Here is a 14,025-nt window from a genome sequence, read left to right as displayed (position 1 = left end):
GACGGATTTAAGGTTATGTCAAGGTACGTCTCTTGTGAATATCAATTGATTGTTAGGTTTTCTCTTCTGAAATTACATTATGACGCATTCACATACATTATTAATGCAAATACATTTTCCAGGGCCAGACGATGAGGCAACCACAAGCACTTCCACTGGTTCAAGAGGTCCGCGAGGGAAAAATGCACAATATTACCGTTATTACAGAGCACGGAAGCGAGTGGAGCAGGAAAAAGAGTCGTTGAATAGAACTAGTGATCCTTCTACGACTGCTGATTCTTCTACAATTAACGTCGCAGGTTGCGGAGTTTAACTTCTTCCGCGCGGAGGGACTCCACGCACTATTTTTTTTAATATACTAGCGTGCTTGAATGTGTAATTTTCAGTAAAAAAGTATTGTAGGTAAATGGGTATATTGATTAGTTCAACATAGATATCATTGCCCTGCTTAAAGGGCTTGTATATGGGTTAGGTTCGAATATAAATTTTTTATTTTTTTTAATTTCGATAAATTATTTTATGTAATCAAAAAATTTTTAGTTTTTCAGTTCAAGGAGTTTATATGTTATTTAAATGCACAGTTTAATTTACACTAAAGTAAATTTAAATTATAAAAAAAATCTATAATTTTCAACAAAAAAAAGAAGGAAAAAAACTTTTTTAAAGGTGCCCTCTTCCCTCTTTTACCATAAATATGAAAAACAGCAAATCGTACTATGTGAAATATTAATATTTGAAATATTAATATAAATATTTGGTCACATTTTTCAGTGGAAATGAACCGACATTTAATTTTTAGTCACACAAATTCAACAAAGCAACTAAAATATGCTAACACCCCTTAAATATCTGTTGCCTTATGCCGGTTTTAAAATAAATATTAATTTTCTGCTAAAGAACAGGAAAAATTATTTTATTTACAGTTCTAAAATATCTTTATGAAAGATAGCTCCCGAAATTCGTTTTTTTTTTTTTTTTTTCTTCTTAGATTTCTTATATTAAATTTCAGTGGCGCACGGTGAAGATTCATTGAAGGAAAAAAAATCATATGTAACCCCAATCATTCCTTGATTCTAAAACTCAAAGGTTTTGTAAAAATTAGACTGGTATTATTCAATTCAATCTTAATATATTTTCTAAGTATATTTAGAATAGGGGAAAGTCTCTTTTTTCGTATTTTCGTAGTCTCTTTCAATGTTTTTGACAAAAACGAAGAACAATTTTTTATTAAAATACATAATGATTATAATTTTATGCAAGCCCATTTTGTTATCCTTTGAGGCGGAATTTTTATTAAACATACTTTTCATAATTTTGAATTTATTTAAATCAAAATAACTTAATATTATGTTTAGAATTTTGATAATTTATGTTTATGAAATACAGCATGAAACACCTGTGTCTTTTTTTTCAGAACTAGAAGTAAAATCTTCACTATATTCTTAGAAAATAATTAATTAGTGGAGATATGCAATTTTAAGTATCTTGGAAGTAACTGTTAAAAAAAAATTTAGCGTATCAAAAGATTCCATAAAATTTGTAATGCAGAAATTCTTAGAAAAGCAAAGAAGAAACCGATTGATCTAGAAATTAAAAATCGTTGATGGAAATTAATTGGTCATGTTCGACGTAAACCTGAAAAATTTCAAGTACACGTTTTTGATTGGAACCCTCAGGGCAATAGAAAAAAAGGAAGACCTAAAATACTTGGACGATTGTAAACAATAGGAAAGAAATGTAGAGAGGCAAAATATCTGGCCACAAATAGAGCGAGATGGTAAGCTGTGATAGAAGCCATATGTATGAGTTCGGGGCATTTCAGCATTGTAAGTAGCAGAAGTATTATTATTTCCATCTAAATTTAAAATTTTATTTAATTGTTTGATATTTGTCATTATTTAATTTAAAAATGGTCAAAAGTCAAAGCTAATGGTCAAAACTAATGAAAAAAAAATTATTTTAAACCTTGTGAATTTAAATGACAAATTTCAAAATTCGAGGAAAATCAATGAAATAGTCCCACATCAGTTTACTGAATTCATAATAAAGTGTTTCATATGGCTTCATTAAGAATTCAATCCAGAAAATTTGACAGCTCACTGCATCACAAAGGAGCAGAAAAATAACAAAGAAACATTTCAAAAATTTAGGTAAAGTGAACAAAAAAGAACAATAAACATTTGAATCAATAAACATTTCAACAATATAAAACTTTAAACATTAACATGAAAAAAGTAAAGTTCGTGACAATCCATAAGAGTTCTTGCGTCCCAATACAATTTAGTGACATTCCCACTTTTCTGGGAGTTCCTATCTAGTCCCTTACACAATAAGAGGTGATCAGAGTTTAATATACCTGTGTCACAAATTGGGCATGCTTTGCTGGGAAGAATTTTTATGTTATATAAATGTTCTGATAAGCAATCGTGGCCTGTTTTAAGCCTAAAATGGGTTACTGCTTCCTTACGGGGTTGGTAACAGAGAAATTTCCAATTGTCTTGAATATTTTCCCATATTTTGCCTTTTGATTTTATAGTTAAATCATAATTATTTATTTCGTTGAGTTTTCTCATAACGTATTTTTTAAGAGTATCAGGTGTGACGGTTGTTATTTCTTGGAGCATAGTTGTTCCGTCTTTTGCCAGATAATGTGCGTTCTCATTGCCTTCGATACCAATATGTGAAGGGATCCACTGTATAACTATAGTTTTATTCATTTCCTTGAGGAGGTTTATATCGAGCTGGATTTCTTTTAACTGCTTAGTTTAAAAAATTGGTTTTCTGTGATTGCTTGAATAGCAGAAATGGAGTCTACCAATAGAACCACCCTCAGGAACTCATAAGCTCTTGTTTTTAAGTTCTGTAATGCTAGATAAATTGCTTGGATCTCTGCATCGAAATTGGTCATATAGTGACCCACGGGGGAGCTTTGGGAAAATAGTTTACAAAAAACACCAGCTCCAGATCTATCTTATATCTGAGATCCGTCGGTATATACTAAAAAACATGTATTTTAGTACATGTAGCCAGTCGCCTCCCGGGTATTTTTCGCAGATCATTTGCAACGCAGTTGACCTCAGCTCTGCCTCGATACTGTCTTTTTTCCGTAAGTTCCCTACAGTCAAGTTGTTTTCGATGCCTACATATTCAAGAGGGTTGATAATTTTAACTTTAATGGGTTTATATTAATAAAGTAAACAGCATCATATTAAACCACATCATTATTCGGTTTATATTAAAATACAAATCTGCTAGACAGATTTGCCTGATGGAACTATCCTCCTTAACATCCAGAATCTTTTATTTTAAACCGACAAGAAGTAGGAAACAGGCTCAGGCATAGATGGGTTGATTGCATAAATACAGATTTATAAGAACTTAAAGTAAACAATTTGAAAACCAGAACTACTTAACCAAGCCCGTTCAAAATTTGCATTTGTCATTCAAAATTTCACAGATGAAAATTATTTAAGTCTGTGTTCTTTACAATTCAAATATTTTCTTTTGAAAAGTAAATTAAGTAATAAATAACTAGAAAAATTATATTTTACGTGGAGGTATCTTCCGATTAAGAAAATTTATATTTGTAAACAGAAATTCTTTGATCAGTTTAAATAATTTCAAAGATATGACGAAATAAACAAAAATTGAAAATAACATTAAGGCACTCAACTTCCGACCTCTCTTTTGCCTATACTTTAGGGACCATGATTCTTAGATTTTGATGGTCAAGAATCAGAATCCGTTGCAAAAAAGGTATGTTTATTCAGAAAAAGAACGTTTTTGTGTCTGATTTCGCAATTTAGAAATTCAAATCACAAATTTATTATTAGAAGTAAGAATACCATCTTCGGATTAATAGTTAAAATGTTTCTTTTTTTTTTTAATTTTGCATGCTACACACCATCATCACAAAGCTTCATCATCTCAGTGGAAGATCAGCTTTGCTTTATCCCTTTACCCCACCAACATTAATGATTAGCTTCTTCTTACGACAAAATCAATTTGCGTCTTCTTACTTCATCACTACAGTACATCAACATATCAAAATAATCAAATATCATATTTCAGTTAACAAGGCAACTTCAAATTGACATAGATGTCTACTTTTCATCCTTTTGTATAAACTTAATCTGATTATAAACTAAACATATACAGTGGAACCTCCAAGGAAAACCACCTCTGTGTAACGACCTCCTCTATTTACGACCAATTTTTGGGAGGCACGGAATTTTTTCCACTGATTTCATGTGGAAGAAAATCTTTTAAAAGAGACCATCAAAATCTCTCCCAGCAACCGAGCGAACCCCCGCATCAAATGAGGAAAAGGTTTAAGAAACACGAAAAAAATATCAAAAGAAAAAATATTAGCAAAATTAGTTGATTTAAATGTATTCAAAAATCTTCGTGAGTGGCGCTAATTTAGAGAGCTCTTTTTGTGACGATCCCTGAAAGATATCTACAAACTCATGTAACGGTCAGTGCACTAAAGACGATGTTATCAATGATTAAATTATTTTTTAGTGCTGAAAGTGGAATTTTTTTTCAAAAAAATTATTTTAAGAAAAGCTAAGAATCTTAAACAAACCTCTTCTTATTTTTTAAAGCTAACTAATCCTTATGGCGTAAATTTAATTACAACCTTAAGCAAAAAACGCAATTGTTTATTTATTGAAAATGGTTCCATCATTCTTAATTGGTAAATTTATTTTTATACATAATTATATCAAAAGGGATCATTTTAATTGACGCTAAATTTTATTCATCGATCCAGTTTTCAAAACGCCAACACAAGTGGCATTTCCGCTTAAAGAAAATGACACTGGGTAAAATTAAAATCTCTGGCGAAAAATCAATTCGATAGCATTTTGAAGTCAATTTGGGTAACCTTTAAGAATGATCAACCTCCATTAACTATCATTTTTCTGTGAAACAGAGAGTGGTCACTTCTGAGACGTTTCTCTATAATCATTCTTATTTTATTATATACGCCGAAGAGCCATTACATTATGACCACCCTGCTAATAACATGTAGGACCACCTTTAGCCCTCAAAACTGCTAGTATCCGCCGTGGCATTGATTCCGCAAGGTGCTGATAGGTAATCTGAGGTATCTGGTACTAAGCGCTCACCAACTGGTCCTGCAATTCCCTCACATTGCGAGGGGGTAGCGTGGCAGCACGAATTTGGTTTTCCAAGTAGGACCACAAATGCTCTACTGGATTAAGATCAGGCGAATGTGGGGGCCAAGACATGACTTGAAAGTCACTGGAATGTTCCTCGACGATTATCCTTATGACATGGTGCATTATCCTGTTGGTAAACACCATCCCCCGCAGGAAAAACTGTTGCCATGAATGGGTGAACCTGGTCAGCAACTATGTTCAAGTAGCTTACAGACGTCAGGGATTGTTCTATGAGGATTATGGGTCGTAATGTGCGCCATGAAAACCTGGGTGAGCCCATTGTTATAGATGGAGGGTGGTCATAATGTAATGGCTCTTCGGTGTATATTCTGAGCTACATTTAAAATTGATAATGAAAGTATAACGTGCGTATGGCATAACTTCTGCTAAAAACACTAGCAAAAGATGGTTCCGATAACGTCTGCAATTTTCATACAATTTATTTAAATATTTAGTGTAAGTTATTGATATAGTTTCCGATTCAGATAATTTAAAAATATTTTTTTAAAAATTATTTCTTAACGAGTTGGTGGTGTGTTTAACGAAAAATGCTAAGTAACAACATTAATTATTTAAATTATCAAAAACTATAAACGCGCTAATATTTTTTATGGGGAATAGAAATATATCAGGATTGTACATGCTGTAGTACATGCTTTTAAAAGATAGTTTAAATCTGGTAATAAAATGCTCCCGCATTTTTATCTTTAATGAAAATCTCAATTCAATCTCGGCAGCTTTGATCAACATCTTCTTGATATGATTTTTTATAGCTTAGAAATAACAGATTAGCATTTTGTATAGTATAACTTAAAATTATTTTTAATTGTATTGGATGTACTTGTTTCAAATAATGAAAAAAGTACCTGTTAAAAGTTATGTGTTTAACAATGAATTTTTAAAAAATACATAAGGATTGAGTGTTATACCTCGGGACGCTTCCACATCTTATTTTTTTAGTTTTAACAATCATAGTCAGCTTCACAATCCATAGTGGGCCAGCATCCATGGTTTCGTGGCCAAAATTAGTATTTCGATAAAACTTGTTTCAAAATTTGGGGTTTTTTATGTACAGGTAAATTGAATTCATAATTGAAATTTTGAAANGGTAATGAAATCAAATATCTTCGCTTTTGCATCAACAAGAGTTTCATTTGTTGCTTGAAGTTGCTTATTTAATATATTTAGTTTTTCAAAGATATCGGCTAAATAACTTACAAATGCTTTACCATCGACTGTTAACAGATACTTCATTTCAGGTTTGTCGCTTAAAAATCGCTAAGTCACATATTTATTGGCCGCAATTATTTTAGAATTTGCTATTTTCCTTCAATTTTAGCACCCAAGTCTAGCATTGCATTTAAATGGCCCGGAGCAAAAGGGTTAAACTCGTGTCGAGTCCATTTTCGAATTGCCCCCCTTAACAATCAAATTGCCCCCCAGTGGGGCGTGGGCCCCTAGTTGGGAAACACTGCTTTAAAGGCTTGAGGAAGATTCCATATAAGTTCTAAAAATTAACAAGAGCCATTTTTCTTACTCTAATTAAGCGAAGCTTTTTTCTCACCCTATTTAAACGTTATTAAGCTGTCGAATAATGCGATATCATCTAATGTTTGTTAAGAAGAAGAAGAAAAAAATCGAATATTTGAACCTAAAATTCTAAATGGTGAAGGCAGACGTTTTATATCTCAAATTCCGTCTTCACATCAATGAAATAAATGTGATAAATACAAAACTGTTCCTTTCCTTCTTGACAGGCTACTGGACGCTATTTGTTCCAACTGATTCTTCTTTCTTCTTCTTGCCCGGGGGTACATTGGAGAACTTGAAGAGGAATCCTCAGCAGTTGAGGGACTTCATTCTCTACCATTTCGTTAGTGGAGATCTCCCCTCCTCACAAATCGTCAACGAACTCCTCGTTGACTCAGTACAAGGAGCACCCCTCCGATTCAACATCTATGGACAGGTGAAACATCAACCTCATTCGAATTTAGTACTTTTTTTCCTGCTGATATACCATGTCATTCACTCTATTTTTATTTAAATTGCTTCCTAAGAGCGTCTTGCTTTTTGTATGAAAAAGATGACACCATTAGTCTTAGACTCTGAGCAGTTTTATTCAATTAACGCGGACTTCCTGCTAAATATTTCTTTATTTATTTACTTATTTTTTTAATTAAACAAGTGTTTTTCAAACTTATGACTTTTGTGTAACCTTTCTAAATTTTTCGTAAAGCTGTGTATCCTAATAAAAAATGAATGTATTTTTTGCTATAAAAAAATTGCACAAAAGTTAAAAATCACAACCAGCTGTTGACACCACTAATTATTAACTGTTAACTCTGCAAAAAATAGCCAATAGAGAAATACATATTCGTAAATTTTCATGGCTAGCTTTGTTTTTAAATAAAAAATTTTAAACTTTTCGTTTGTTTCAAGATATTTCACACAAGAACGCGTACACCCACTAAACTGTTCCCGTACCCCTGGGGGTACGCTTACCACACTTTGGGAAACTGGATCAAATCAACCATTTGGTGATAATTTTCTATCTTGTAAATGTCTTTTTATTTACTGCCTAGGATTCTCTTTGATTTAGTAAGAATATTCTTAATAAGTTAACTATTTAATGTAATTATTCACTGCAGAATGTTGCCATATTGACTATGCGAATGTCAGCATACGCTGGAGAATATCGATATTCACTCCATTCGGTCTTAGATTATCTGATAAAGATTTGCGTCATTTTACTGATCAAAATAAACTTTTCAAAACAAGTTGTATTGTAAAATATGTCTTGTTATTTCTGCCAAGGATTCTCTTCGATTTAGCTAGAATACTCTAAATAAACCAACTACGTGAATATTAAAAATTCACTTTAGAATGCCTATGAAGAATGTTTAAAATGGCTACGTTAGTGTTAATATTCAATGTCGAACTTCATGTCGAATGTCGAACTTCACTCATTTCGGTCTTTCCTGTAACATATATATTAATGCCATTACAATTATAAGTATTACATTTTAGTTTGTGCAGAAATACATAAACCGTGTATTTTTTCACTTTAAACAGTTTTTCTTATACTTAATAACACTTAAAATTAGTAAATAAAAACAGTAAAAGCTCTGTGAAATTAATAGTGAGTTGTTTTGTTACTGTTTCAGTTAATTACAGTTTCTGGAGCGCAGATAGTGGAGAGTGATTTACAGTATGAATTGGGTAGAGTACACATAGTGGATCGTCCACTTCATCCTATTCCAACCGGAGATACAGTATCGTACTTGAGTACATCACACAAACGGTTGTACAGGTTGCTCCTCGATGCCGGTCTAACTGACTACCTTTCAAGTAAGTGGATTGATTCATTTATTTATCTTTAAACTAAGCTCTTTTACATTTGTGATTGATAGCAACTAGTTTAGTGGTAGTTCTAAGAATGCATCGTAATCTCACAGGAATAATCTTTTCGTCCTTGAGTACTTTTAGGTGCTCTTTTTTGACAATTCTATCCAATGGCTGCATTTTTGAAGCAATCCACAGTGGGCCAGCATCCAAGGTTTCGTGGCCAAAATTAGTATTTCGATAAAATTTGCTTCAAAATTTGGGGGGTTTTATTTAGGGGTTTTTATGTGCAGGTAAATTGAATTCATTGTTGAAATTTTGAAATACACTAAAATTACCCCCAAAAAACAAGATGGCGACTGAAATATGGCGAGCAAAAATTTAAAAAAATAATATAGTACGTTTAAATAATTAAATATAGCCATGACACTAAAATAATTTTCGTAATTTTATATTAAAAATGAAAAGTAAATTAAATTTCCGAAGTAATATTACAAAATAACGCGAAAACATGAAAAGAAACAAAATTTTTGTTTTTCGGTATATTTAGTCCACCTTTGCAATACGGGCAAAATGGGGCAAACATCAAAGAAGACAACAGAAAAATATTTAGCTAATTACCGCTTGGAACTTTTCGGAACTAAGTTTCGAAAGTCATTCAAACGTTGTAAAATGTCGAATGATAAGATATAAACTATAAGTTTGTTAAGAGTATTAACTAATCCAACAAATTGAAAAATTTTACTATAATTTCAGACTAATTACTCTGATAAAAATGTAACAGAAAGGTGAAATTCCTATATATATTTCTAAAATAAAAATTTAAAAGTTACATTAAAAAAAAAATTTTTTACATATTTTTCATTACATTGTACTCTTTTCTGTCCAAAAAGTAAATTATAATGTTTGGAATGATTATGAATACTTAATTTGGGCTATATTAAAACTGCCTACACATATTTTAGTTAAAAATTTAATTTTTAACTATAGGCCAAAGATCATAGTCTTCTGGCCCACAGTGCAATCGGGTGATAACAGTTACTTTTTTTTATTTCCAAGTCAGACTCAAATGTATTTTCCTCAAGGTCTTGAATAAAAGTCTTAAGATTATTAAATTTTTATAATCTTAAGTAATAAATATTAAGATTATTAAGATTAATTAATTTATAATTGAAAATCTTTAGATTACATTCGAGTACGGGAAAATTCGATCATGAGTTCAAAACCTAACATCATATCCAAAGATTATATCCTAAGATAATAGGAGGTTCCTTTTATATCAAAAGCAAAATAAATAAATAAGTAATTAAACCAATGATATGATATTCTCTTTTTTAATCATTTTCTAGGAGGTTTAATAAACCAGGATACTACATAATATTATTGTTTTGACATGTTCCTAATAGAAATATTTCACAATTTAATATTTTTAAGTCATAATTAAAATTTTGAATTTAAATTTGGTCATGATATCAATACCTAAGATCATATCATACGATAGTAAGTCAAACTTTTTATATCTTAAAAAGGCAAAATTTTAATTGAGGTGAAATTATTTTTTAATCAGTCTTTAGTAGGTGTAATAAACCAGGCATATTCATGATGGGAATATTACTTTATACTTTCAGTCATAATTTAAATTTTAAATTTAAATTCTAATATAATATCAAACTTTAAGATCACTATAATAAGTGGAACTTCTTATATGAAAAAAAATTGGCAAAATTCGCTTTTTTAATCAGTTTGAAGGAGGTGTAATAAGTATATTGCATATTATTGTTGCTTTGACATATTCATAATGAAAATACTTCATAATTTATATTTTAAGTCATAATTTTAAAAAAATTGAAAGTCGATCATAAGATAAATAATTATAAGATCATAATATAAGATGATAAAAGAAAAACTTACTTTTTATCGAAAACAACAACAAAAATTGTTTGAGTAAAATTCCCTTCTTAAATCAATTCCTATGAGATGACGAGAATATTACTATCATTATTGCTTTGGCATATTTATAACTTAAATTTTCATGGGGAATATTTCATTATTTAAATTTTAAGTTTCCTTGCAACACCTTTTTTAAAAATGTCCACTGTCTACTTCGGNTATATAATAATAGATTAGTACACAATTGTATGTCAACACATTTTTTATTACCTTAAACTGTCTGCAATTTATTATTAAAGGGTTGCGCTTGTGTAAAATTTACTATCGTGGAAATTCAGCTTTTTTGCCTTTTGGTTAATCTCATCCCTGTAAGTACACAACTCATATCGATACCTAAACAAGTAAGAACGTTAAATTGAATGAGATTCAAGACGATCGGATCTATAGTTTAGAAGTTGTGAACGCTTGCAATACGAAATTATGCTAGTACACAACTCATATCGTTACTTAAACAAGTAAGAACGTTAAATTGAATGAGGCTATACACAAGTCAATCGAACAAATAGTTCAAAAGTTGCAAGAGTTTTAATGTGATCAATAGCTTCTGCTTTCGACACATAATTATGGTTTCCTGCTATCCTGGAATTATCAGCGTAAGTAAGATATTTTTTTCCGATGTAATTTTTCACATGTAATGCGACTAATTTCGAAATGGTTGAACCAATAGTTCAGAAGATATAAGATTATCTTAATAGTGAAAACAATCCAAATATTGTCTTTGTGCAACTGGTCTCATTCGATTAAAGGAGAAAAAGTACACAGAAAATACCTCAGCTGTCTGTGCAGTTTTGTGAAATGCGTAAATAGGCAAGTACAAGATACATAAAACGCTTATAACTTCTAAACTTTTAGTCCGATTGTTTCGAGATTCAGCTTAAAACTATACATTGGAAAACATGCTAAATTTGACTCGGTAAAAGAAGTTCAATTAACCCTTTTAAATCACTCTTTTTCCCTGAAAAAAAAAGACAGAAGTGCGTCCGAAGGAGATGAAGGGAGTTTTCAGATATCATTCATAATAACAAAGCTTCTTGTCAGCAAATTTCTTGGGTACTAATTTTTCCCAAGAAGCACTTTCTCTTTGCTGTAATTACTAGACTATATGTTAATCGTGACGCAAGCATTGATTACCTTGATTCGAAAAATAATCATCTGTTTGAAAACAAATTAACCTACCGTATACAAAATCGCTTAATACGAGGGAACAAATGAGAAGTAATTTTACTCTTTTACAAAACTCTGAACAGTCAAGAATTGAATGTCTTTTTTTTATCTCGCTTACTTTAAGTTTTTTTTTAATTTGACAAACGATTAACATCTTAGAATTGGCTCTATTTTTTTTTATTTTGATCATAACTAACAAGCTCAACACTTGTTAAAGAGGAAATAATTCAGTTTTATACATTCTTTTAAGCAACATAATTATGATTTGTACAAAGAAAAAAAACCTAATTTTGGGTACTTACACGTGGATAAAGTAAGTGCTAGAAACATAGCTAAAATCAAAGACGTCAGAAATTTTAAAAGATGCATGCTCGGTATCATCAAAAGCTTAAGGAATGAAAATACGTTCAGAAACAACAGAATTTATACAAATGTTATAATTTAATACATTCTGTGATTGCTATTAAGTATGTCAGTTGAAACAATATTATTGAAAAATTAATACATCTCCCCCTGTAGGTGAAAGAAAAACGTGAGTCCAGATACCAATCAGAGAAGTGATTAAATACACGACCATTGTCATGTGTTTACTTACATTGATATTTGCCACAGATCATGACAGCTGCAGAAAAAAAAATTAAAATATTTTTCCTCAGCTTAACCTTTTGAAATTGCGTCAGCATTTTCACAAAGTTGGAAAAGATAAAATAACCTAAGAAAAAAAGAAAGCATTTTTGCCTCTCAACATTCAAAAGTCATTTTCAGAAATAGGTATATCATTTTACACTCTAAAATAATACTATACATTAGGCAAAGTTGTTTTTTAAGTGATAGTATCACAGTTACAGCAGTCTATTTACATAATTTGCAAATGGTTTTGCCAAATAGCACTTTTAATCGCCAAATTTGGTGACTTTTTAGAATTAGAAATAATGTAGGTTGTACTTACACTTGAATATAAAACTTTTGCAAAATAATTGTCTAATGATAAACAATATTCACTTCTTCAGAAATGCCAACTAGCTCCGGACAATAATAAATTCGCTATATTTGGTTTTTATCCACCACTATTTCTAAATAAATTGAAGGCTTATATGATTCGCCACTATATAATTGTTAAGTTATATCATGAAGTACGCCACACCTGCCTGGTGTAACGCCTCCTAAAAAGACCTCAAAAAACTTATCGTACTCCAAAACAACATCTTGAGAAAACTCACGGGAGCCAGATGGTTAATCCGCAACAACGCCATTCATAGAGATCTTAACATTGACCGCTTTGACCATCATTTCAACAAATTAAACAGAAACTTCTTTATTAAAGCCGCCACCTGCTATACCGCAAATTTTAATGATATTTTCGACTGCATAAATCTCAAAGAGGATGCAAAAATTCGACCAGTTGCACACTTCTACACTTCTGATATCATACTAACATTTAACAACACAAACACTCACTGAGTTATTCACACTTGTTTATTTGATGTTCTTTATTTGATGTTCTTTATTTGACATATAGTGGCGTTACACATGATTGCCTGAAGAAGCGTAAGTACAACTGGCAGATGCTCCCTAGTATGGGATATGCCCTCCCCTTACTGTAATTGTTGCTTGTCATCGTCTCTCCATGCTAAGCACCAGATTATCCAGGAGTTCTTGGGGTAAACGTCTCCATTCCTCCTTTAACATATCTTTCAGCTGATGGGTGTTACCAGGAGGATACTGTCGTGTCGCAAGACGTCTCCCTAATGCATCCCACACATGCTCTATGGGGTTTAGGTCTGGAAAGTAAGCTGGCCAATCCATTCGTGCGATATCTTCACTTTCCTGTAGCTCTTGAACATTAGCAGTACGGTGTGGCCGGGCATTGTCATCCATAAAAATGTAGTCTGGTCCAATTGTCCTTCGTAACAGACGCTCATGGGGTAGGATTACCTCACTGCAGTAGCGGTCTCCAGTTACAGAACCTCGGTCGAAGATCTGAAGCTCAGTCCGCCCGTTCAACATAATGACACACCAGGACCACCGTAACGATCTCTTTCCACGATGTTATTGGGATGAAATCGAGCTCCAACCTCTCTCCAGATCAACTGACGTTGAGAATCGCTTGTAGCACTAAAACGACTCTCATCTCTGAAGAGGGCGCGACTCCATTGATGAGGTGTCCAGGTTTCGTGTTTTCTTTGTACCACTCTAAACGGTGCGCACTCATGGAAATGCTCACGGTTTCGGCACCGCTTGGCACGGTCGAGAATAAGCTCTCTGAAAACCGCAAAATTGAGAATATGGTAACCCAACCGATCTATGCGTCACATCTTGCTACAGCGTGCAACCCTATTACGTTGATTGAGTAGGGAAAATGATGGTTCTATTCTAGTTAAAA

At 32.0% G+C, this 14,025-nt stretch overlaps 1 protein-coding gene across 2 annotated transcripts in view; it reads right to left on the bottom strand.

Moving 5' to 3' along the window:
• The window catches only part of LOC107448419 (uncharacterized), a 198,494-nt gene that overhangs the window by 117,081 nt on the left and 67,388 nt on the right, over nt 1–14,025 (bottom strand). The window lies entirely within an intron of this gene.

This window comes from Parasteatoda tepidariorum, chromosome 1, assembly GCF_043381705.1.
Source record: "Parasteatoda tepidariorum isolate YZ-2023 chromosome 1, CAS_Ptep_4.0, whole genome shotgun sequence".
NCBI lineage: Eukaryota > Metazoa > Arthropoda > Arachnida > Araneae > Theridiidae > Parasteatoda > Parasteatoda tepidariorum.
The sequence above is the reverse complement of the archived record's forward strand: the minus strand, read 5'-3'. Positions and strand labels throughout refer to the sequence as shown.